Source organism: Mustela putorius, unplaced genomic scaffold (assembly GCF_011764305.1).
Source record: "Mustela putorius furo isolate JIRA1106 unplaced genomic scaffold, ASM1176430v1.1 tig00003871_pilon_pilon_pilon, whole genome shotgun sequence".
Taxonomy (NCBI): Eukaryota; Metazoa; Chordata; class Mammalia; order Carnivora; family Mustelidae; genus Mustela; species Mustela putorius.
Window position 1 is genome coordinate 5,197,577 of NW_025422023.1, and position 27,032 is coordinate 5,224,608.

Consider the following 27,032-nt stretch of genomic DNA (forward strand, 5'->3'; position numbering starts at 1 on the left):
ATAGTCTGCTAGTGGGAGTTTAAACTGGCACAATCACTTTGGAAAACAGTTTGTAATAGTTACTAAAGTTGAAGATTCGTGTGGCCCTCTCCCAGTAATTTAACTTCTGGTTATTTAACCTAGAGACCCTCATGCATAAATGTACCAGGTTATAATTCAAAGAATATCTCTAGCAGTGTTTATAATAATCAAACACTGGAAAAGCATTGACCATCAAAAATTAAAATTAAGTTTGATATGGTCATGTGGCAGAGTATGCTACAATTTTAAAATTATGTTTGTCATGTTCACACAATGGGATACAATTCATTAAAACATAAACTAGAGCGATGTGCTTTGTATGGATTAATTTTGTATATACACCTTTTTTAAAGATTTAGTTATTTGAGAGAGAGAATGGGGATAATGTGGCAGAGGGCTAGAGAATCTTAAGCCAATTGGAGCTCTATCTCAGGACTCTGAGATCATGACCTCAGTTGAAACCAAGAGTTAGTCACTTAAACAACTGCGCCACTGAGGTGTCACCAATTTTGCAAATATAATGTTAAGTGCAAGAAGCAAAACAAGTATTTACTTATGGTATGATTTATTTGTGTAAATTTTAAAGGCAGGAAAATCTGAACTGTAATTTATATTGTTTTGATATATATTTTTTCGTGTTATATCTGTACAGAAAAACAATAAATTAACTGCATAGTTTTACTGGGAGTTGGAAGTTGGAATAAAAGGAAGGTTTTCAGGGGTACATAGAAGCTTCAAGAGTGTTAGAAATGTCCAAATTTTTTACGTGGATGGTGATTACATTGCTGTTTGCTTACAACCATTTTTCACACAATTTATGTTTTATACACATTTCTGTAAATTGTTACAGTTTAAAATAAAAATAAAAAGTTTTTAAAAGCTGGGGAGTTTTTCAGAGGTGGGACCCCACATAATGGCTCAAGTTTCTTATAGCAAAAGATGCACAATGAACTGAACGCCAGGACTGCCACCCATGGTTGTCATAGCCAGATGACAGGACCCTCCCCAACACTAAGAAGAACTAGATGAGACCAAAACAGTCAGAGGACTGTAAGGCCCTCTTGTGACAAGGGAAAAAGAAAACCATGAGCTGTACCAAGCACAGTCGTCAGAGAGAGATACTAGCCAAATTTCCCCATGGAAGTTCAGTAAGTGGCCCAGACCACTCACACCTCAACAAAATCCAAAGATTATGCAGGGGATAGCCAATCTATGTATGGTTATCAGCTCCCTTCATTACCATATTATCCTACAAAACACTTGAATTTTTACCTTGGAAAGAAGCAGGGTAGAGCTCTGCGTATTTATATTTAAAAAGGCTAAGCATTTACTAACAGGAAAGTTTAAATTATTATATCCACAATGCTTACCCAACTGGATTATAATTTAGATGTTTTGCCATTATAAAGAAACTTATATCAGTAACACACAAAATAAACTACATTTTCTTGGACATCTAAATGTAGTTTGAGTAAATCTTTGGCCTAACAATAAATATGTGTGCATTTGTAAAGGAAAAAAGGAGAAGAGGCAGTCTGCATTGTTTTTAAGGACTTCATTGGAACAGTGTTGGAGTATAATTTACCCTGCTAATTAATTGCTATTGCAGATAGTCCTCTTACCTACTTTGATTCTCAAGGCTGTCCAGCTCCTAAATTTGCTGTGACAAAGGAGGTCTCGGTTTGCGTATATACTTTGTTTCTTTTATGTACAGAATTAAACTTTATTATAATTAACACTTTAAAGAACATAAAAATGAATATGGACATTTATGCTAATCAAATTATTGGTATCCCTTAAGAATATCACTGGAATTATGATGTAAAATAATGAAGCAATTAATGATGTTTATGAGTCTTTGAGGAAAACAAACTGCTTTAACGATTTTAAAAGGTAATTCCATATCTTATATGACATGTTATTGTGTTTTTGACCCCATAATATTTATTCTTATAGTATTAAAAGTAATAAATACCATTCTGAACTTGAATAGAAGCTTTCTATGACACACATGCTTACACGATGTATCTATAATGTAATGAAGTTGGCTCTGTATTTGGCTTTTTGGAACTCCTGTAAAACGAGAATCCCACTTAACATGACTTTATACTTTCTACCCATGCTAAGATTCCAATCACTCTTTGAATGAATGAACAAACAAATAATGTGAAATCTTACACGTTCTGGACTAGTAATTAATTTTAAGATTTACTTTTAAAGTCTATGTTTTAATGAAGTTCTAGTGTCTTTATATATATTGGCATTTATACCCAGCTGTTACATCAATTAATGATTAAAAACCTTTGTTTTCCTTTATAGAGCTGAATCTTATTAAAAAAAACTTTACTAGGGCTTCAGAGAAATTATTTTACTTTTTCAGACTTAATACATAGCATGTATATCTGAGGATGTCAGTACTTAACCATTTTTAAATAAGCTGGCCATCTTATCAATTGCACCTGTGAATGAGGGTATAAACTTTTGATGTAAAACTTTCTAGAGAAGAGAATGGAGAAAGAGGCTGGAAATGGGAGTTTGGGTCAGGAGTGCAGTGAGATTCCGGTTGATAATCAATGGAAAGAACAAGCTAAAATAAATGGCCACAGGCTCCTTAATCTCTAAGGGACACAAAAATAGTGTCTTTTTCATGGGAGGAGGGGATCCAAGTGTTGAATATGAGTGAAAGTAGCAAAAGGACCAAGTAGCCAGATCTAATTCAGAGGGATGGAGATGCACAATATTGAATCGGATCTCTGATTCTGTCCCTGCTTGTATTTCCTAAGGAGTCTGAAAGAGGCAAGAGCTCAGTGTCCTCAGGTTAGAGCAGATTTTGCAATTGCCATAAATACTAATTATGAGAGAGTCTTCCAGATGCCCTTCTCCTTCACAGTAAAAACAGTGTGCTATGCAAATGGCAGCAAAATCAAGATATTCAAGCTAACTTAACAATCTCTTTCGATATTATTTGTTACTTTAGACTTAAAAACTCTTATGTTTATTCATAAGTTAACTGGTTAGCTACAAAACTACATCAGTACCAACAGAAAACCTTGAGGGGATTTTGGTATTATTAAGTTAGAAACTAGCTTAATATTTCTTGGTTTAGTTTCCCAGTGAACCTGAGACGTATTGATTCAGACACTCCATAACTCTACACATTCTCAGTCATTTTTAAATGATGTAAAGAGATCTGCATCTTATCAGCATTTCTACAGACAAAGGAAATGGAAATCAAGATTCCCATATTAGGGTGGAAAATTTAGAAAAAACCATATATTACAAGTAACAGTTTATTAAAGGATTTTAACTTATATACTTTATCAATACTATTAACATAATTGCATTACTATTTTCCAGTTTGCTTTTTTTAATGTTAACACTGTGATTCTTATAACTATTGTGTAACGTGCAGAGCATAGATTCTCATCAGTTGCTCTTCCCCTACAGAAGCCTACTTTAAAAAAGAAAATTTTGAGCCTCAAAAAAAAGTCATTGTTTTAAAGCTGATTCGATGTTAGTCATTCTACCTTTATTATGGTGGTTATTTTCATGATATATCTTTTGAATCTTTTAACTTACACCTATTTTATCATCGAATCTAAAGTTAATCACATAGATAGCAAATAAGTTGGATCCTGCTTCTTAATCCAATAAGACAGTCTTTAGTTGAATTGGTTAATTCACTCATATTTAATGTTCTTTTTGATAAAGTTGGATATAGTGTTGTCCTTTGTTTTTCCCTGAGGATTCCAATTTCTATTTATTTATTTGCAGTCTGCCTAAATTATTTCTTTTAGTACTTCTTGAAAAATTAATCTGCTAGTAACAGATTTTTTTAGTTTTTATCTGGTAATGTCTTCATTTTGTCTTCATTTTTTATAGTTTTATTGGATACAAGATTCTTGATGAACAATCTTTGTTTGTTTGTTTTGAGTATTTTTATTTGAATATGTCACCCACTACTTTGGCTTCCATTGTATCTTCTAAGTTGACGATCATATTGGGGTTCCTTTATATATGACAAGTCCTGCTGTGTTCAGATTTTTCCTTTGTCTTTAGCTTTCAGCATTTTTACTATGATAGGCCTGGTGTGCTCTTTTTGCATTTATCCTACTTGGAATTCATTGAATTTCTTCAATATGTAGGTTAATGTCTTTTGACAACTTGGTGAAATCTTCACCTGCATTTCTATATATGTATAATGTGGAGATATATATGCACGTGTGTGTATACATATATACTTATATACTTGTGTTTATATATATATTTGTGTGTGTACTTATATATGTAAATATATACATATACATATATTATATGTTTATATGTCTGGCTTCTTCCTTTCTTACTCTCTTCCTGGTATTTCAAATACACATGTGTTGGTATATTTAAAGGTGCCCCACATCCTCTGAAGATGTTTATTGTTCTTCATACTATTTTTTCTCTGTTGTTTGGATTACATAATCTCTATCAATTTATTTTTTAGTTTATTGATTCTTCTGCCAGTTCAGATTTGTCATGGAGCTGTCTAATGAATTTTTTATTTCAGTTATTGTAGTTTTCAAATATAGAATATTCATCTAGTTCTCTTGATGATTTCTATATCCTTATTAACATTCTCTGAGGAGATATTGTCTTCATATTTCATTCATATCTTTCCCTACCTTACGCATGGTTTCCTTTCATTCTTTGAACATGTTTGTAATTCTCAAGGTTTTGTCTGTTAAATCTGACATCTGGTCTATCTCACAATTTCTGTTGCCTACTCTTTTTCCTAAGTCTGAGTCACATGTAATATATCTCATAACTTTTGTAAAATTGTATACAATATATTTTATCAATTCAGATGCTGATTCCCCTCCATTCTCTCTGGGGCTGTTTTTATTATTTTTTGTGTGCTTATTTGATTTGTGATTTGACTAGACTACTTAGAAAAGTCCATTCCCAGTGTAGTGTGAAGCCTTTGGTGGCACTCCTGGGATGACATTGGTTTTACCAGAGCTCTCTGTCTCTTTCTCAAGTCTCTCTGTTAAGTTATCCGTTCACTTTAGTCTCACACCCTACTCATTTAGGTTTTATTAATTACTGGCTGATTTCTCTGTTGTTTTCACCATTATTCTAGAAGTATAAATTGCTGGTCCAATTAAATTCACAAAATGGTGGTTTTTGAAGCCAGTTTCTAAAGTTTTTCCTGTCCCCAGGAGGCTGCTGTGCAGTTGTCTCTTTCCATGGTTCTTTCCTGAAAATTGGATGGCCAATAGTTTAGCTTGTTGCTTTTAATTAAGAGGAGCTATTGTTGACAGCACTCCATCTTGAACTTTAATTCAAGTAAAGTTTTTTGTTTTTGTTTTGTTTTGTTTTGTTTTGTTTTAATTTGAGAGAGTGGCAGAGAGAGAGAATGGGCAGGGAGAGTGACAGAGGGAGAGGGAGAAGCAGATCCCTGCTGAGCAGAGAGCCTGAAGTGGGGCTGGATTGCAGGATGCTGGGATCATGACCTAAACCAAAGGCAGACACTTAACCAACTGAGCCACCCAGGTGCCCCAAAACAGTTACTTTATGTAGAGCTTCAGAGCTCTCTTTTCTTACGGACTGCATCTCCTTCTGGTAGAACTCTGAGCTCTGAGTGGAGCAGTAGCCCCTGGTTTTCGTGGCTTGCCTCTCCGAAAAGAAAATGTGTGCTCTAAGAACAAGCTTCTGTGAGGACCATAGGGACCTCAGTATTCACTGCTCCCTGCACATGGAGTAGAGCCTCTGTCCTGTGAGTAGGAACTGGGTGGAAAAAAGAACCCAACTGTTACCCAGCACTCTCCAGGAATTTAGCCTCTTCAACTTGCTCTTGGAATGGATGAGAAATACTGATACCTTCTGGTGAGATATGATAAAACTCAACTGGGATCTGAGGTCAGCGGGCACCTCAACTTCTTGGCCATACCTACATGTAGTAGAGCTCTCATCAAGCTCAGTTTTGTGGGTGGAGAGAAGTAGTGAGTCATGGCTTAAATACCAGCCTTTCACACTTTTGATTGAGAGATTGTTACGATTCTTACAAACATCTTCCTTGATTCTTGAATAATTTTTTTTTCATTTGTTGTATACCCCTGGAACAATTTCTAGAGACTAATTTGTCTTTAGTTTTATAATTTTCATTAACTTTGCTTATTTCACTGAGGAGTGGGTCAGCAGACCACTTCACATGGCTATCTTGGACATGGAGCCCTATAAGCTTCTTCTTTAAAATTTTATTTTCAGTTATTCCAAGGAAATACAAGGTAAGATGTGAAGTAGACAAATACATTCAATTTGCTATCTTTATCTAATCCCTGTCACCTCATTTTAAGAGTTTATCTCTTCTTTCCAGGTCTCCACTGTCCCCCAGGTATAAATTGATTTGTATGGTTTTATACTGCCATTTGATAGAACCAGGCCCAAAAACTCTGTAAGTAAACTTAGTTTCAAATCTAGGCTTCTGTACATCCTGGTTATTTGACCTTAACAGCACATGGGTTCTTTGAACTTTTGTTCCTTCACTTGTAATAAAAGGAAAGAACACTTACCAGGTGTTGCTACAGTTAGAGATAACTTAAAATGCCAATCTAAACATGGCTTTTAGAAAATTCAGGTCACTTCATTATACTTATGAGAAATATAGGAAAGACTGTGGGAAAAATGTTACTAGTTTCATTATCTAATGAGCTTCAGACAACTCTTAAATTTAAAAAATTATCTATGCAAAAAGCAATTATTGCTACATTAAAAATGTTTCAGAAAGAATGCAATTCAAACCTATTTTTTGATTCCTGATTAAACTCTGTAGTGCCTTAAATTCTCATGTAAGAAGCACTTAAGAACTCGTGACCGGAAAGAAGAATTTTCTTTTTCCTATGAACATTCGCAGATATTTTGATGCTGTTTTTGTATAGGTTTAGACAGGCAGAATGATTTTAAGTAGGTTCCACACTGTGTGTGGAGCCCAACCTGGGGCTTGAACTCAGGACCCTCAGTTCAAGTCCTGAGCTGAGATCAAGAGTCAGAGGCTCAACCAACTGAACCACCCAGGCACCCAAAAACAGGCAAAATGATTTTAAAATGAAAGTACCAGAGGGTTTCATTTCAGAAACCATTACTATTTAATCCCACAGTGATGGATTCCTGTATCCAGAGAGCTTTATTTAATTTAAAGCTTTGTAACTTTGGTGTTTTTTATACTGTTAAGAAATGCCATATTACTATATTAAAATTTTACTGATCCTTACTCCATTTATTTGAAATCTCTAAGAATTTACACACGGGTTGAGTGTAATTTGCCTTTGCTTTTTTTTTTTTTTTTTTTAATGAGCTTCCTAAAACTGGACAGCTATATGCAGAAGAATGAAACTCGACCATTCTCTACACCATACACAAAAATACCTCAACATGATACAGGAATCCATCAGAATCCTACAGGAGAACATAGGCAATAACCTCTTCGATATCAGCCACAGCAACTTCTTTCACGATATGTCTCCAAAGGCAAAGGAAACAAAAGCAAAGATGAGCTTTTGGGACTTTATAAAAATCAAAATCTTCTGCACAGCAAAGGAAACAGTCAACAGAACAAAGAGGCAACCCACGGAATGGGACAAGATATTTGCAAATGACAGTACAGACAAAAGGTTGATACCCAGGATCTATAAAGAACTCCTCAAACTCAACACACACAAAACAGACAATCATATAAAAAAAAATGGGCAGAAGATATGAACAGACACTTCTCCAATGAAGACATACAAATGGCTATCAGACACATGAAAAAATGTTCATCATCACTAGCCATCAGGGAGATTCAAATTAAAACCATATTGAGATACCACCTTACACCAGTTAGAATGGCCAAAATTAGAAAGACAGGAAACAGCAGGTGTTGGAGAGGATGTGGAGAAAGGGGAACCCTCTTACACAGTTGGTGGGAATGCAAGTTGGTGCAGCCACTTTGGAAAACAGTGTGGAGATTCCTCAAGAAATTAAAAATAGAGCTTCCCTATGACCCTGCCATCGCACTACTGTCTATTTACCCCAAAGATACAGATGTAGTGAAAAGAAGGGCCATCTGTACCCCAATGTTTATAGCAGCAATGGCCACGGTCGCCAGACTGTGGAAAGAACCAAGATGCCCTTCAACGAACGAATGGATAAGGATGATGTGGTCCATATACACTATGGAGTATTAGGGCCTCCATCAGAAAAGATGAATACCCAACTTTTGTAGCAACATGGACAGGACTGGAAGAGATTATACTGAGTGAAATAAGTCAAGCAGAGGGAGTCAATTATCATATGGTTTCACTTATTTGTGGAGCATAACAAATAGCATGGAGGATAAGGGGAGATGGAGAGGAGAAGGGAGTTGAGGGAAATTGGAAGGGGAGGTCAACCATGAGAGACTATGGACTCTGAAAAACAATCTAAGGGTTTTGAAGGGCTGGTGGGGGGAGGTTGGGGGAACCAGGTGGTGGATATTGGAGAGGGCACATATTGCATGGAGCACTGGGTGTGGTGCAAAAACAATGAATACTGTTACGCTGAAAAAACAAATAAATAAAATAAATAAATTTTTAAAAATAATAATAAAATAAATGAGCTTCCTAAAATTTTGCCAAGCACAATTTAATAATGAGCCCTGCATAAAATAGGTAGCCAGTAAATAATTGCTGTACTTAATAAACAATGCTCCTGGGTGAGAGAAGCATTTGATAAACAGATTTGTCATACATTTGGGCAAGTGACAATAAATTACAGATTTCTAAATATTTAGATTAAAGGAAAGGCCTTGAGGACATGCCCTGGAAGTATCTTCTTACATCAATTGGTGCCTGATAGCTGAAAGTAACCCTATTATTTATGTGTTCATGTGGTCTTTATATGGTTCACCAATAAACCCTTGCAGATTCTACAAGACTCCCTACTGACAGAAAGCGGTGGTCTAGAAGTGGGTGGCATTAACTGTAACGACTTTCAGGGACACATCCTGCTTTAACTATTGAGCTTTTACTTGTGTTACATATGGACTTCTGTATAATGTTTCATTCATTCAAACAAGAGCTTTTGGGTGCTTAATTCTTCATGTCACTTTGATGAGGCCTCAATACCCAGAAATTTGGTCAAACACCAGCCTGAATATTACTGCGAAGGTAATTTTTAGGTGAGATTAACATGTCAATCAATAGATTATTACTCTCAGTAATGTGGGTGGGCTGTATTCAATCAGTTGAAGGCCTTAAAAGCAGACTGAGATCTCTGAGGACAAATTCTACCCTAGTCTGCCTTTGGACTTGAGTTGCAATATCATCTCTTCCCAGGGTCTCCAGCCTGCTGGCCTGTTCTACAGATTGTGGACTTGCCAGTCTCCAGAATCATGTGAGCCAATTCTGTAAAATAAATTTCTCAGTATCTTTCTCTGTTTCTATACACATTCACATACACACATAGGTGTCTCTATATATGCACCCAATATATATATATATATATATATATATATATATATATATATACATACACACACACACACACACACATGCGTGTGCAGCACAGACACATCTTACCGGTTCTCTTTCCCTAGAGAACCCTTACTGATACAAATCTGTTGTTAAATTTATTAATTTGGTTCAACCTCGTTTTTCCAGTAAGTAAGCTAAGGTACACACAGTAACAGCCTCAAGATCATACTAACATTTTTTAAGTGACCTGGGACCAGAAGCTTTGGTTTCTCCTATCAATAGCAATCTTTCTTTAAGCTATTATTCTCCAGACTTTAGCATACATCAGAATCACCTGGTGCTCTTGTTATGATACAGATTAATAGCTTCACTCCCTCCCTGCTAGAATTTCTGTTTCAGTATGTTCAAGGAAGGACCCTGAAATTTGCATTTAATTTCTAATGAGTTTCCATGTGATGCTGACCCTGCTAGTATAGAGATCACACTTGAGCACATCTGCTCTAGACTACAGTGTAAAATGTGAGGAAGTAATGAAGGAGCTTCAGTACACAAGAAAGAAAGAAATGGTTAAATAAATTATTTGGTGTAGCCCTTTTTTTGGTTTCTAGACTGTATCTACTGAAATTCTCATCCATATTCCAGGACCTCAGATTTCTTATTAATAAAATAAGGATTTTGTAGCAAGTGATATTTGGCATTCCAGCTGTTATAATAATTTATAGGATATTATAAATACTACTACTTACTTGGGAGAATTAAAGACAATATTTAAGAAAAAAATTCTGGAACTGTTTCCCTAGAACAGCAGGTAACTGTGAACTTTGCAAGTAACTGTAATTTAAGTTAATTGTTTTCTCATATGCAAAAAATGTCAGAAAGCAGACAACTATCATTTGTGTTTTCATTACTGCTGGTTGGATCTCTGGAAGAGAGGCCAAGATAGAGTTTGGGGTGTTAGATGTTTCATAGGGATCAACACCTAGGAGGAGTGAGAGGACGCAGGATTGGGCAGATAAAAACTGTAATGCACACCCAACAGAACCTCAGACGTTCTGACAGGGAGCCCAACAGTGACTACTGCCAGCAGAGGTCTGTGTTGGGCTGAAATGTCTGGGTCTGCCTCAGGGTATAAACCATCTTGCTCTGTCACTGGAAGAGTGTGGCCATACCAGGTGGCTCTCAGCAGCAGAATTGGACCCTGAAGAGCTGATGTTTGCATGCTGTCTGCTGATCCCACTCTCTAGAGCAAGCAGCCAGTCCTCCCTTTAGGGGGATTGTGGGCAGCACATCTTATGTTTATCACACATATCAACACAAGTCCTCTGTGATTCTTTTAGCCTTTCTCATGTTCAGAAAATGGCTCCCACAGTTGCAAGTGTCACATGCTGTTCAAAACACCAAGGAAGGAAGAAGCAGTACTCTCTATTCCTTTTATCAAGAGATCAAAATCTTTCATAGAAACCATTGAGTAGATTTTGCTTATGCTTTGGATATTGGAAAGTTATCACATGACTAGGTCTAGCTAGAGGTTATAAAGTGGAGTAGTTAGTAACTCCAGTCACTGCACTGGAGAAATAAAAGGGAAAGGTGATTTGGAATGGATGTGGACTTTGTCACTCACTTTACCAGTCACCTAAAATGCCTTCTCAGTTCCTCTGCCAGGTACCATCAGTTAAGTTCCATAAAGAGATGCAACATCTGTAGTACTATTCCCAATTCCTGAGTAAAAGCCCAAAAGCTAAATCCTTGCTTTTTCCTATACTTTTTTTTCTCTTTTTACATTTTCCTCAGTCATTGTCATGGCACCCAGAGCTAACAGTCTAAGGCTTTAAATAATTCAGTTAACAGCAGTAAAGGATATTTTCTGGTAATATTTGTAGAATGAAGTTTTACCAAGAAGATGTACATAATCCTATTGGGGAAAAAAAATAACATTCACTAAGCTCAGTGTTTTAATTTTTCCTTTGGGGCTCAAATAAGTTTTCTTCCCTCTCGTGGGAAAATGTATGCAGGCAACTCACAAATGTGGCAAGGAAAATGTATGCAGTACTCATATGTGTGGCATGAACCGAAGGATACAGGGGTTGTAATTTGCATCAAAGCCACACCACCAGGACTTCTGTCATCTCCGTTTTGAGGCAATATTTTCTTATGGGATGTGCTGTCTCACTGTTAAGCCAAGGAATTTGTACTCAAACATGCAGCTACTAGCTAACAATTTGACAAAAAGACAGTAGGTGGGAGAGAAACCCTACCAATCTCAGGAATCCCTCCTGCTCTTAAGTGACAAACATTACCCCAGCCCTCTCCCACTGCTATCCCATAATTTGTGCTAATATACAAAATGAAGATGAGGAATTACCAATGACATGTATCATCAAGTGAATAAATTATAACTAAAAATAAGAACTATGCTTTCACAATTGCCGAAGTGCATAGGAAGGAGGAGGAATATAATTACCTTATGTCTGAGGCTTGTCTGATTGAAATTTAGCAAATTTGACATAGGACTTGAAACTTCTTTCCAAAAATTTAGAGATTATATCAAACAGCAGTCACCTGTTTATATCAGAATTATAATTACATAATATAATTATATATTCGAATAATATAATATATTATAATAATATCAGAATTATAATTTAATATTAAAATTACTGTTGTAATAAACATGTTCTAACAGCAGTCTATAACTTTTCAAAATAATTCAGATAGCTGTTGTTTACGCTCTTCTTTCAGAAATTTAAAAAAAATAAATATTTTGGTGTGTTGGGCAAAGTGTACTGTTTTCAAAATGAAATAATAAAATGTCTCTCTTCTCCATTAACAACCAGAATAAACCAATCAATGAGCACTTTTCAGTGAACTGACATACAGGACATAAAATAAGGTATGGCTTAAAAACATGTTATTTTAAGTAAAAACAGTATAGGACTTTGAAAATGATGAAACCATCAACTCCAAAAGCTGACTACTGACTATTGACCACGTGTGACACATTTCATACACATTATCTCATGTATAAGAAAGGTAGGGAAACTCTGAATAAAGGAGTCATAAAAAGCAAGCTGTTTATAAATAACTTTTCACATGGTATTACTGTTTTAAGCCATTCCTTAACTATTTTTTTATTGTTCCTTAATTAAAATTTTATTACTTCCAGAAAGATTTCAAACATACATACTCTTGGTATTATTTCTTTAGGGATTAGTAGTCTCTATCTTGTTTCAATATTGATTGGTTTCTTTTCTTTTCTTTTGTCATAGAACATCAAGGGATATATTTTTTAAACAGCTACTTTTCTATATTATGTTAGAGTGCAATTTTTCTATTTTTGTCATTAAAATTCCAGGAGGCATTTTTCACAAGAATAGAGATAAATTTTTTAGTGTCCTCCTTAATGCTACTAAAAATAATTACATTATTTTCCTAATTAATTGCTTTTCACCAAGGCTCCATGATCAAAGAAATACATTGATTTTGACTCAGTATTAACTTTATATACATATATCCCTCAGGGTTAATTTTCTAAATAAAGTCTATATCTACTCAATATGGAAAATATGTTTGGAATGTTATTTTTAAGACACAATTATACATTTGGTAATTATTAAGATAGAATCAATTGATTATATCAATTCATTATAATTAGTGTACAGCATTCTCCTACAGTAGATAATTAACAAGCAACAACACAGCTGAACATATAAATTGCTTATTTTTTCTCTAAGTTCCCAAAGATACATTTTTAGACACAGGAATGACAACTTTAGAACCACAAACACATGCAGAACCTAAGATAAGCATTTGAAAGGAGTTGATGACATGTAACCAAAGAGTTGTAATGTTAAATACTTCTGCAGTGTGAGAGGGGTGTAGTGTTCTAATGTGCAGCACAGACTCAGAACAAGACTGCCTGAGACATAGCCAGGCTCCACTCACCATCTGTGTGCCTGTAGGCAAGTTGGCACCTCTCTGTCAATGTGGAATATTACCATACTATACTTACTATTAATATACCACTGCCTTAAAGCATTAATGTAACTTCCAAAGGGACCTATTTTATTAATAGGAGCACAGTTTAAATCCAAGGGGAATTGAGTTCAACTAATAAAGGATGGTTAAATGTTTCAAAGTATGTGCACTTTTATTCCCACTTTTAGACTATGAATATTAGACAACAGTAATTTACATATTCAAATTTTCATGCTTCTGTTCTTCAAAATTCATCTTTTTCTTTTCCATATTTTTCTTCTTCCTTTCACCTATATTTTGACACAAAGGAAGGACAAAATGAAACTACCTACTCCTAAAACTTTTCCTAGAAATCATCTAAGTCCTGTGAACATTATACAATGACCTTTTAAATTAGAAGATTAAGAAAAATATGTCAACTATAAAAACCAAAGGCTACTCCTATTCTGTTTTATTTCCTTCCTAGGATGAAAGTCAGAAGTATTAGGATTATATTCGAAATAAATGTATGAAGAAAAACTGACCACATCTTTTTTCTCATTTTCCTCTACCCTTCTTGTCCATTTTCATCTCTCTTACACATAAAACTTCTGTTAAACTAAAAATATGTTATGTCAGTTTTTATTTTTCACTATGCACTCTCAATTAGCATGTGACACAACTAACAGTGCTGTCAGATGATATTAAAGATAGGCAAGATTCTAAATGGACACAAATTGAGCAATTTAATTATCTGCCACTGGTGTTATCAGGGTACCTCTGTTGTGCTTCTCTTCATCATAGGAAACAGCTGCCTGACCAATTATTCCTACCCATTTGTAGAAACTCAAGACTTCATTTTCTATCAACGTAGTTACTGGCCAACTTGCGATAGGTTCTTTTTCTAGTTTACTTTATAAGGCAAACTCTAAAAAGATTATTCAATCAATTATAGGAGGATTTAAGTAAAATCAGTTTATTTTAGAAAGGGATTTATTGTTACCAGGTATAGGCAAGAACTGAGGTTAGCTGTATATATTTATCTATATGCCTTCTCTTACAACAATGAAGACAAACAAAGATAGATATATTGACTGTAAAAATCTATAGCTCAAGGAAAGACTTTTCTTCTTTGTTCTAGGGAGATAAAACAATCATTGCACTAAAGAATTTTGTGTGTGTATATACATATACACATGTATTTATACATATCTATAAAATTGCAATATTAAATAATTACAACTTCACTATGGAACTTAGTTATAAGAAATATGGAGTCTTTAAGTCTTCTGATTGGCATTGAAATATATAACATATTAAAGGAGAAAACAAGAAGAAAATACTTCTTGATCTTACACCGTAGAATAACCATGGCATAAGGATAGGCAGAATTGCACCTGATTTTGTTTTCTGTTGATTTTAAGGTACTTATACCCTCAAGTCTGCCACACACAGTTCTTTTATAAATCTTATTTAGTCTTAATATTTCTGCTCTGAAAGATAATTGAGCATGAGGAAGGAAGAGAGAAGCTTCAAATACCTTAGCTCTACTGTCACCGCTTTCTATTCTGTTACTCAAAGGCTTTTGCATTTAGTAAGAGGTCACTTAACAGAAGAGGAAAAACACTTATTTTCTTTGAGACACAATTAATTGTTTTGCACAGTGATGGGCTTTGGTTAGATCCCCTCGTAGTCCCTTTTATCTATAAACTCTATGATTAAAATATAGTATAAAAATTACCACAGATCCAGAATAGAGACACATGCAGATATTAATACAATCACCTGAAAACAATTAAAAGGGAAAGAAGGACTGGAATCTGTGTGGATGAGAGACTTTGAGGTATGAATGACAAAGTCATTGTTGAATTCTTCTTTTCTTACATCCAAGTGTATTTCAGGGGATTTCAAAAGTGACTAGAACCTAAATAATATTCATATGCACTTATGAATGAAAAAAAATTTGACTTAGGGTGGATAAGTGGATTAAAGTCATAATATTGGCCTTTTCATTAGTTCTCATATTCACTCATTTAAATATTTAATGAACACTATTGCACAGGATACTGTGTTAAACATTAGAGAACAAATACAAATGTATCATTGTCCCTACCCTCAGGAGTATTCTATGTTCTTAGGATAAAAACAACAAATTCAAGTGGAAAATATGTCTATGGGAAATACCATGACTTTATATCATAAAAACAAAAGGGAAAGTGTTCATAATTAAAATATAGTAAAAATGGGTACCTGGAGGCCTCAGTCAGGTTAACATCTGCCTTTAGCTCAGGTAATGATCCCAGGGTCTGGGCTTGAGTCCTATATCAGTATGATTCTCCTTCTGCCTGTTCCTCCCCATGCTTATGCTCTCTCTGTCTCTGACAAATAAATAAATAAAATCTTTTAAAAATTAAAAATAAATAACATATAGTAAAAGTATATGTTAACTAAGTATAATTTAAATAAAAATTTCAAAAAGAAGACATAATATATTTGCTTGAAAGAATATTATAAGCACATCAATTTTAGAAAATATAGAAGTAGTTTAAAATGCTCCATCAAAGAACAGTCCAGTCCCACGTGGCTTCCCTAGTGAATTCTCCCTAACATCTAAGGAAAGAAATTCCAATTCTGTGCAAACTCTTTCAGAAAATAGAAGAGGAGGAAATAATTCCCAACTCATTTAATGAAGTCGTGGTTAACCTGATACCAAAACTAGATGAATTCATTTAAGGAAATAAACACTACAAATATCTTTCATGACTCTTTATACAAAAATCCACAACAAAAGTATTACCAAATCAAATCCAGCAATATGTAAAAAGGCCAATAACCAAGTTGGACTTATCTCAGTAATGCAAGATTAGTTTAACATTCAAAATTCAATGTAATTCCCAATATTCACAACATAAGAAAAACCGTATGATCATCTCAGTAGATGTCAAGTGCTTTTAACAAAATTCAGCATGTCATTTTTAAAACTGAGCCACATACAATAGAAGAGAACTTCCATAAACTGAGAAACCTACAGCTGACCTCATACTTAAGGATAAATATCTGATACTTTCTCCCTAGGATTAGGAATAAAGAGAAGATGTCGACCCTCACTATTACCATCCAACCTTGTACTGGAGGTCCTAGGTATTGCAAAAAGGAAATGAATGACATGAGTGGTATAGCAATTAAAAAAAAAAAGCAAAACAGTAAAAATGTTTTTATTTGTCCAAGACATTATTGTTCATGTAGCAGAATTTTAAGGATGCCGCAAAACAGCTATGGTTGACCCTTTAAAAAACACAGGGCGTAAGGCACTGACCTCTTTCATCATCCAAAATCCACATATAACTTTTGACTCCCACAAAACAACTACAAATAGCCTATTGTTGACAAAGCCTTACTGATAACATAAGCAGTTTATTAACACATATTATATATATTATATGTATTTTATACTGCATTCTCACAATAAATTAAACTAGAAAAAGAAAGTTATTAAGAAAGGAAGTTCATTAAGAAAATCAGAAGAAAGAGAAAATACATTTACAATATTGTATCCAAAGGACTCATATATAAGTGGACCTCCCCCCAAACACACAGTCCAAACACCTGCTATTCCAGGGTCAACTGCATTAAAAGTAATAGTTTAGTTTCCACAAAGTAAATACAGAAAACTCTCCATTTGGGGCGCCTGGGTGGCTCAATGGGTAAAAGCCTCTGCCTTCAGCTCAGGTCATGGTCCCAGGGCTCTGGGATCGGGCCCTGCATCAGGCTCTCTGTTCAGCGGGGAGCCTGCTTCCCCCTCTCTCTCATGCCTGCCTCTCTGCCTACTTGTGATCTCTATCTGTCAAATAAATAAATAAATAAAATCTTAAAAAAAAAAAGAAAAGAAAACTCTCCATTTTATGTAATAACAAAAAATAATTAGAAAATAAAATAAATAATATTCTAGTAACAATAGTGCCAAAATATAAAATAACTAGTAATCAATTTAACAAAAGATAAGCAAGACTATACACTGAAAATTATATAGCACAATATTGAGAAAAATTAAAAACCCAAATAAATGGAGATATTTGCTATGTTCATGGATTGGAAGAATAAACCTTGTTAACATGTTAATTTTTCTTAAATTGATCTATAGAACTAATGCAATCTCAATCAAAATCCTAACCACGTTTTTTGATAAAAATTAGCAAGTTGACTCTAATAGTTATGTGAAAATGCAAACAACTCAGAAGGACCAAAGTAATTTTTGAAAAGAACAAAGTGAAGGGACATACATTACCTGATTTCAAGACTTACTGTGAAACTATAGTAATCAAGACCTCATGGCACTGGTAAAAGAATAGATATATTAAATGGTCAGTAGAACAGAATAGTGAATCTAGAAAAGAACCTATATATACATGGTCAATTGTTATTTGTCACAGTTTCCAAAGCGATTCAATAAGGGAGATAAGGTCTTTAAGAAATTGAGTTGGAACAACTGGATAATCATGTAGAAAAAGATAAACATGAAATTTTAATATACAAACTATACAAAAATTAAATCAAAATGTATCATATACCTAATTGTAAGTGTAATATAAAACTTACAATAGGAAAAATCTTTGAAAACTTCGATTAGGCAGTATTACTTTGGATGGAACACAAAAGGCATAAACCACAAAAGAAAAAATGAAACATGAGACTTCATGACAGTTAAGACATTTAGCTTTTCAAAAGATACCATTAAGAAACTAAAAGGCAAGCCTTATAATGTGAATATAGATATACATAGTAGCTAGTAATTGGATAATGACATAATAGTACCAAAAACATAATGTAATTGGGATAAATATGGACTATGGAGAATAAAAAGATGATTTATAATTCATTAATAATGATAATAAATAAGTCAATTAAAATGGGCATTAAGATTGGACATGTCACAAGAGAAAATAAAGTGAGATGACCACTAAGCTCATGAAAAGATAATGAACATACATTCATAAGGAAAATACGAATCATAATGAGTTACCCCTATACATTCATTAGAGAGGCTAAAATAAATGACAGTACCAAGTATATTGGAATGTAAGTGAAACAACTGGAAATCTCATATACTACTTATCAAAACATAAAAGTGAAATACCACTTTGTAAATCTTTTTAGAAGTTTCTTAAAATACTGAATACTCATCTTCAATATACCGGAGCTATAGCACATCTAGGAATTTACCCAAGAGAAATAAAAGCATAGTTTTACCCAGACATGTATGCCAGTGTTCATATTACCTTTATTCACAATAGACAAAAATCCTACACATAGCATGATCCTACACACACCATGCTATAAATTAAAATAGAATAAGATATGGAAAGGGAACTTTCTTTGTCTTGTTCTCCATCAGATAGCTGAGCAGTCCTTATACTAGAGTGTTTTCTGTTTGTGGAGTATCATGTTTAGAGTCTTGCAATGTGTCATAGGGTAACAGGGGCAGGTGCTTTTGTTGGTTCAGAGTAGCATGATGGTCATATCAGCAGTGGAAAACATCTTTTAGAAGCAGTGAAACAGTGTGAAATACTGACCTGAGCGGCCTGTTGTAAATAAAGTCCAGTGAACAGTTGAGTAGAGTAGATAAACATGAGCTGAGGTGGGAGAAGCAAAGAACAGAGGCAGGCCCATGCTGGATTTCATCTAGCTTGAGGGCATGTGCCCAGACCCATAGAGAGGATTGAGGTCCTCCTCATCAGAATAGATAATGAGGGAATTCAGTTTGGACACTAACAGTAATGTGATCAAATTTTCATATTCTAGCAGAGAAGTTAGGGGAAAATTTAGGCTAATTAAAAATGCATGAAGGTCACTTAGGGATAATAAATTTGAATTTGATAACTCATCTACGTGTTGATAGAGATTTTATAAACAAAATTTCTTCTTATAAAAATCACAAATTGAGTAATAATGTCTGTGGATTATAAGACTCGATATTTAAAGATATAAGTATCATCAAAATGATCTAACTTACTTACATGATCCATTAAAATCCTAGCTTTTTTTCTTTTTCAGAAATTGACAAACTAATTATAAAATTCACATGAAAATTTAAAGAGCTAAAGACAAGGGGGCCTGAGTGGCTCCATCAGCTAAGCATCTGACTCTTGATTTTGGCTGAGGTTATGATCTTAGGGCTATGGTATCAAGTCCCATGTAGGGCTTCCCACTCAGGGCGTATCTGCTTGTCTTCCTCCTCCTCTATCCCTCCCCTGTTCTCTCTCTCTCTCTCTCTCTCTCTCTAAAATAAATACATTTTTTAAAAAAGAGCTAAGGACAAAGATAAAGCTAGAAAACTTAAGTTACTACCTATCAAGACCTATTGTAAAGTTATAGAAATTAAAATAATATTATTGGCACAAAGACATACAAATTAAAAAATGGAAATGGATAGAGAGTTTCAAATCATATCCACAATCTGATTGTCATTTGATTTCTGACAAGATACCTGTGATCAGAAGCATGGACCAAGGATGAAATTTACAGTAAATAATGCTGGATTAATTGGCCATCCATATGAATGCTAAAAATCTTGGCCTGCACTTCATGCTATGTGGAAAAGTAAATTACAGATGGATTGCACATCTAAATGTAAATGTTAAAATATAGAACAACATCTTCATGAATCAGGACTATGTAACAATCTCATATAAAACACTTTTAAAAATCTCTTACTAAAATCACATATATGTAAAGACATTTAAAGACTGAAAGTGGGAGGATGGAGAAGCTTCTATCCTGCAAATAAATGTGAAAAGAAAGCAAGAATAGCAATACTCATATTGGACAAAATAGAATTTAAAAAAAGACTGTAACAAGAGAGAAAGGAGGGCATTATATAATAATAAAGGGAACAATCCAGTAAGAATATATAACAATTGTAGCTATTTATACACCCAACCTCGGAGCATCCACATATATAAAACAGTTAATAACAAACATAAAGGAACTGATCAATAATAATACGATAATAGTAGGGAACTTAAACACCTCACTTACATCAAATGAACAGATCATCTAAACACAACATCAACAAGGAAACAGTATCTTTGAATGACACACTGGGATTGGGTGTATTTAACAGATATATTCAGAACTTTCCATCCTTAAACAGCAGAGCACACACTCTTTTCAAATGCACATGGAACATTCTCCAGAATTGATCACATATTAATCCACAAAACAAACATCAACAAATTCAAGAAAATTGAAATTATACCTTTCATATTTTCTCACCACAACACTATGAACAAGAAGTCAACCTACTGAAAAATGAATGGGTCAACCAAGAAATCAAAGAAGAAATTTAAAAATACATGGAAACAAATGAAGTTTATAACAATAAAGTCCTATCTCAAGAAACAATCTCAAATACACAGTGTAAGCTTATATCTAGAGAAGCTAGAAAAAGAACAAAAAACAAAACCTGAAAAGAGCAGAAGGAAAGAAATAATAAAGACTAAAACAGAAATAAATGAAATAGAAACTAAAAAAGGCAATGAACAGATCAACGAAACCAGGAGATTATTGTTTGAAAAATTTGATAAAATTGATAAACCTGTAGCCAGTCTTATGAAGAAAAAAACATAAAGGGTTCCAATAAGTAAAATCACAAATGAGAGAGGAGAAATAACAACTAACACTACAGAAATACAATTATAAAAGAATATTATGAAAAACTATATGCCAACAAATTCAACAACCTAGAAGAAATGGATAAACTCCTAGAAAAATATAAACTACCAAAAATAGAAATAGAAAACTTAATCAGATCAATAACCAGCAAAGAAATTGAATTAGTAATAAAAAACAAAACAAAACAAACTTTCAGCAAACAAATGTCCAGGACCACATGGCTTCACAAGCAAATTCTTTTTCACAAGCAAACTTTTTTTTTTTAAGATTCTATTTATATATTAGAAAGAGACAGAGAGCATGTGTGCATGCGCACATTCATGAGTGGGGGGAGCAGCAGTTAGGAGAAGCAGACTCCCCACTAAGCAGGAAGCCTTATGTGGACTCCCTGCCAGGATCCTGAGATCATGACCTGCACCAAAAGCAGATGCTTAACAGACTTAGCCACGCATGCTCCTCTCTACCAAACATTTAAAGAACAGTTAATGCCTATTCTCCTTAAACCATTCCAAAAAATAAGGAAGGAAAACTTCCAAATTCATTCTATAAGGACAACAATACCCTGATAACAAAACCAGATAAAAACATTACTGAAAACAAGAGCCACAGGCCAATATCCCTGATGAACATAGATGCAAAAATTCCCAAAATACTAGCAAACCGAACTAAACAGTACACAAAAACACACACAAAAACACACACACAAAAACAAAAACAAACAAACAAACAAAAAAACAGTCCCCACAGGGACATCTGGGTGTTTCACCTGGTTAAGTGTCTGCTTTCAGTTCAGGTCTTGGTCCTGGAGTCTGGAGATCGAGCCCCCCAGATCAGTCCAGCTCCCTGCTCATGGGGTAGCCTGCTTCTCCCTCTCCCTCTGCCCCCATCCCACTTATGTTCTCTCTCCTTCTCTCTCACTCTCTCTGTTAAACCATAAAAAAGAACAAAATCTTCCCATTTGCAGCAACATGGATGGAGACAGACTATACTGCTAAGCAAAGTAAGTGAGTCAGAAAAAGACCATATGATTTTACTCATATGTAATTTAAGAAACAAATGAGTAAAGGAGAAAAAATAAGATATACAAAGCAAGAAAGAGACTCTTATTATAGAGAACAAACTGATGTTTATCACAGGGTAGGTGGGGGGGTGGCATGGGTGAAATAGGTGATGGGGATTAAGGAGTGCCCTGTGATGAGCACAGAGTGTTGTATGGAAGTGATGGATCACTATATTTTACACCTGAAACTCATATTACACTTAATTAAATAATTAAAATAAAATGAATATAAATAAAATAAAAACATAAAAAAGAAAAATCACTTATTAGAATCTCACAAAATAGTACTGGAAATAAAAATGAAAAAAAAAAAAAAAAGAAAGAAAGAAAAATGGCAGGGGCACCTGGGTGTCTCAGTGGGTTAAAGCCTCTGCCTTTGGCTCAGGTCATGATCCCAGGGTCCTGGGATAGAGCCTCGCATCAGGCTCTCTGCTCAGCGGGAGCCTGCTTCCACCTCTCTCTCTCTGCCTGCCTCTCAGCCTACTTGTGATCTCTGTCTGTCAAATAAATGAATAAAATCTTAAAAAAAAATGGCAAACAGGACAATGATAGGACTAGAGCTGCTGTCATGAGGAGATATCGTTAAAAGATGGAAAGATGGAGATATCATTGAAAGATGGAAGCCAGAGGAAGGAAGAAGGTACAATGTTTCACAAGTAACTTTTAGTCAAAGTATATAAAGAACTACAAAAAGTTGATGGAAAGACAGGAAAACCAATATGAAAGAATAATAGATTAGTAAGGGGCTTGAATAGGCACTTCACAGAGAAATATATCTAAATGATAGATAAATTTTTGAAAAGATTGTTCATTTTATTGGTGACTAAGAAAATACAAACTAAAATAGTAGTACAATACCACTACACAATCACCAGAAAGGCTCTATAGAAGAGGGGAAAAAATCAAGGATGTTTAACAATGGGAATTCTTACACACTGCAATGGAAGTATAAATTGATGTAATCACTTTGGAAAGATGTCAAATGTATATATAAATTATATATATATATAATACAATATAGTACTGTATATAATATATATGTACTATATATAGTGTGTGTGTGTGTATATATATACACACACATTGTCAAATGTATATAGGACAAATGCATGCCCTATAATCCAACATTCCACTCTGAGGTAGGTATATATATTCACTGAAAGATGTATAGGAAAATATTTATAGGAACACTATTTGTAATACATAAAAGCTGAAAACTAGGAGTCAAAATCACAGAGAAGTAGCAGGCTGAGATGACATCAGGTAGCTGTCTGATTGGGATGGCGCCATTTTCATTCCCGTCCTCTAGAACTCTACAGAAAGCATTCAGGGAACAAAAGCTCCCAAAAGTGAACCAGAGCAGATTACTTAGCCTGGCCCCTGGTAAGGGCAGTGCAATTCTGTCTCAGGCAAAGACACTTGAGAATCACTACAACAGGCCCTTCCCCCAGAAGATCAACAAGAAATCCAGCCAAGACCAAGTTCACTTACCAAGGAGAACAGCGGAATTCCAGAGGAGGAGAGAGCAAAGCATGGAATTCATGGCTTTCTCCCCATGGTTCTTTAGTCTTATAGTTAATTTTTTTATTATTTTTTTTCTTCTGCTAAATTTTTTTTAACTTTAACCCTTTCCTCTTTTAATGTTTTTTAACTAGTTTATCTTAACAATACCTTTCATAAAATATAATAATCTTTTTTAAACCTTCATTATTATGGTCATATTTTATCCTTCATTGTATCTAACTTTATTTTTTGTATACACATAGGGTTTTTCCTTCTAAAAATTCGGGGTACAACTTCTTCTAATAGATCAAAATATACCTAAATCTAGCTCCAGGCTTTTTCTAGTCTCCACCCTGAGCAAATTCTCTCCACTTTCTTTTTCCTTATTCTCCCAACCAACTTACTTTATCAACTCCCTTTTTAGAAATTAATTTTTTTTCATCTTTATAGGCATATTCCATCCCTTCATTGTGTTTATCCTTATATATATTTTTCATTCTTTAAAATTTGGGGAGGTAGTTTCTTCTAAGAGACCAAAATACTCCGAAAATTAAGTGGGTGACCCTGTTCTAGTCACCAGTCTAATATATATATATATTTTTTCTTTTCATATTTTTCTTTATTTGTATTCTTTTTTTATTTTTTATTTTTATCCCCTTTCTCCCTCTCACGATTTGGGGGCTCTTCTGGTTTGGTTAAAGCACGTTTTCCTGGGGTCTTTGCCACCCTTTTAGTATTTTATTTGCTCCTTCATATATTCTTATCCAGAGAAAATTACAAGGCAGGAAAACTCACCACAAAAAAAAAGAACAAGAAGCAGTACTGAAGGCTAGGGACCTAATCAATACAGACATTGGTAATATGTCAGATCTAGAGTTCAGAATGATGATTCTCAAGGTTCTAGCCGGGCTCAAAATAGGAGAGATAAAAGCCCTCTGTGGAGAAATAAAAGAGCTAAAATCTAACCAAGTTGAAATCAAAAAAGCTATTAATGAGGCACAATAAAAAAATGGAGGCTCTTACTTCTAGGATAAATGAGGAAGAAGAAAGAATTAGTGATATAGAAGACCTAATGACAGAGAATAAAGAAGCTGAGCAAAGGAGAGACAAACAAATACTGGAACACGAGGAGAGAATTCGAGAGATAAGTGACACCATTAGACGAAACAACATTAGAATATTTGGGATTCCAGAAGAAGAAAGAGAGAGGGAGCAGAAGGTATATTGGAGAGAATTATTGTAGAGAATTTTCCTAATATGGCAAAGGGAAGAAGCATAAAAACCCAGGAGGTGCAGAGAATCCCCTTCAAAATCAATAAGAATAGGTCCACTCCCTGTCACCTAATAGTAAAATTTGCAAGTCTTAGCGACAAAAAGAAAATCCTAAAAGCAGCCCGGGAAAAGAAGTCTGTAACATACAATGGTAAAAATATTATACTGGCAGTAGACTTATCCACAGAGACCTGGAAGTCCAGAAAGAACTAGCATGACATATTTAGAGAACTAAATGAGAAAAACATGCAGCCAAGAAGACTTCATCCAGCTAGGCTATCATTGAAAATAGAAGGAGAGGTAAAAAGTTTCCAGGACAAACAAAAACCAAAAGAATTTGTAAAAGAACTAAAATCTAAATGAGATGAAATAAAAAAGCCATTAATGAGGAGCAATAAAAAAAATTTTTAAATGGAGGTTTTTACTGCTAGGATAAATGAGAAAGAAGAGAGAATTAGTGATATAGAAGACCAAATGATAAAGAATGAAGAAGCTGAGCAAGAGAGACAAACAATGGCTGGATGAAGAGGAGAGAATTCAAAAGATAGGTGAGACCATTAGATGAAGCAATATTAGAATAATTGGGGTCCGAGGAGAAGAAGACAAAGAGAGAGGGGGGTAGAATGCATATTGGAGCAAATTATAGGAGAGAATTTCCCTAATATGACAAAGGGAACAAGCATCAAAATCCAGGAGGCACAGAAAACCCACCTCATATCAATAAAAATAAGTCCACACCCTATCATCTAATAGTAAAACTTATAAGTATCAGTGACAAAAAGAAAATCCTGAAAGCAGCTCAGGACAAGAGGTCTGTAACATACAATGGTAGAAATATTAGATTGACAGCAGACCTATCCAGAGATCTGGCAGGCCAGAAAGGACTGACATGATATATTCAGAGCACTAAATGAGAAAAATGCAGACAAGAATACTATATCCAGCTAGGCTGTCACTGAAAATAGAAGGAGAGATAAAAAGCTTCTGGGACAAACAAAAACAAGAAGAATTTGCAAACACCAAATCAGCCCTACAGGAAATATTGAAAGGGGTCCTCTAAGTAAAGAGAGAGCCTATAAGTAATAAACCAGAAATGAACAGAGACAATATACAGTAACAGTCACCTTATAGGCAGTCCAAAGACATTAAATTCATATCTTCCTATAGTTACTCTGAATGTAAATGGGCTAAATGCCCTAATCAAAAGACATAGAGTAACAGAATGGATAAAAAAACAAAACCCATCAATATGCTGCCTACAAGAAACTCATTTTAGACCCCAAAACACCTCCATATTTAAGGTGAGGGGGCAGAAAACAATTTACCATGCTAATGGACATCAGAAGAAAGCTGGGGTGGCATTCCTTATATCAGATCAATTAGTTTTAAGCCAAAGACTATAATAAGAGATGAGAAAGTACACTATATCATACTCAAAGCATCTGTCCAACAAGAAGCTCTAACAATTTTAAATATCTATGCCCCTAACATGGGAGCAGCCAACTATATATATAAACCAATTAATAACAAAATCAAAGAAACACATCAACAATAATACAATAATAGTAGGGGACTTTAACACTCCCTCACTGAAATGGACAGATCATCCAAGCAAAAGATCAACAAGGAAATAGCGCCTTAAATGACACACAACTAGATGGAAATCACAGATATATTCAGAACATTCCATCCCAAAGCAACAGAATATACATTCTTCTCTGGTGCACATGGAACATTCTCCAGAATAGATCACATCCTAGGTCATAAACAGGTCTCAACCAGTATCAAAAGACTGGGATCATTCCCTGCATGCTTTCACACTACAATGCTCTGAAGCTAGAACTCAATCACAAGAGGAAATTTGGAAAGAACCCAAATACATGGCGACTAAACAGCATCCTTCTAAAGATTGAATGGGTCAACCAGGAAATTAAAGAAGAATTGAAAAAATTTATGGAAACAAATGATAATGAAAACACAATGGTTCGAAACCTTTGGAACACAGCAAAGGCAGTCCTGAGAGGAAAATATATAGCAATACAAGCCTTTCTCAAGAAAAAACAAAGGTCTCAAATACACAA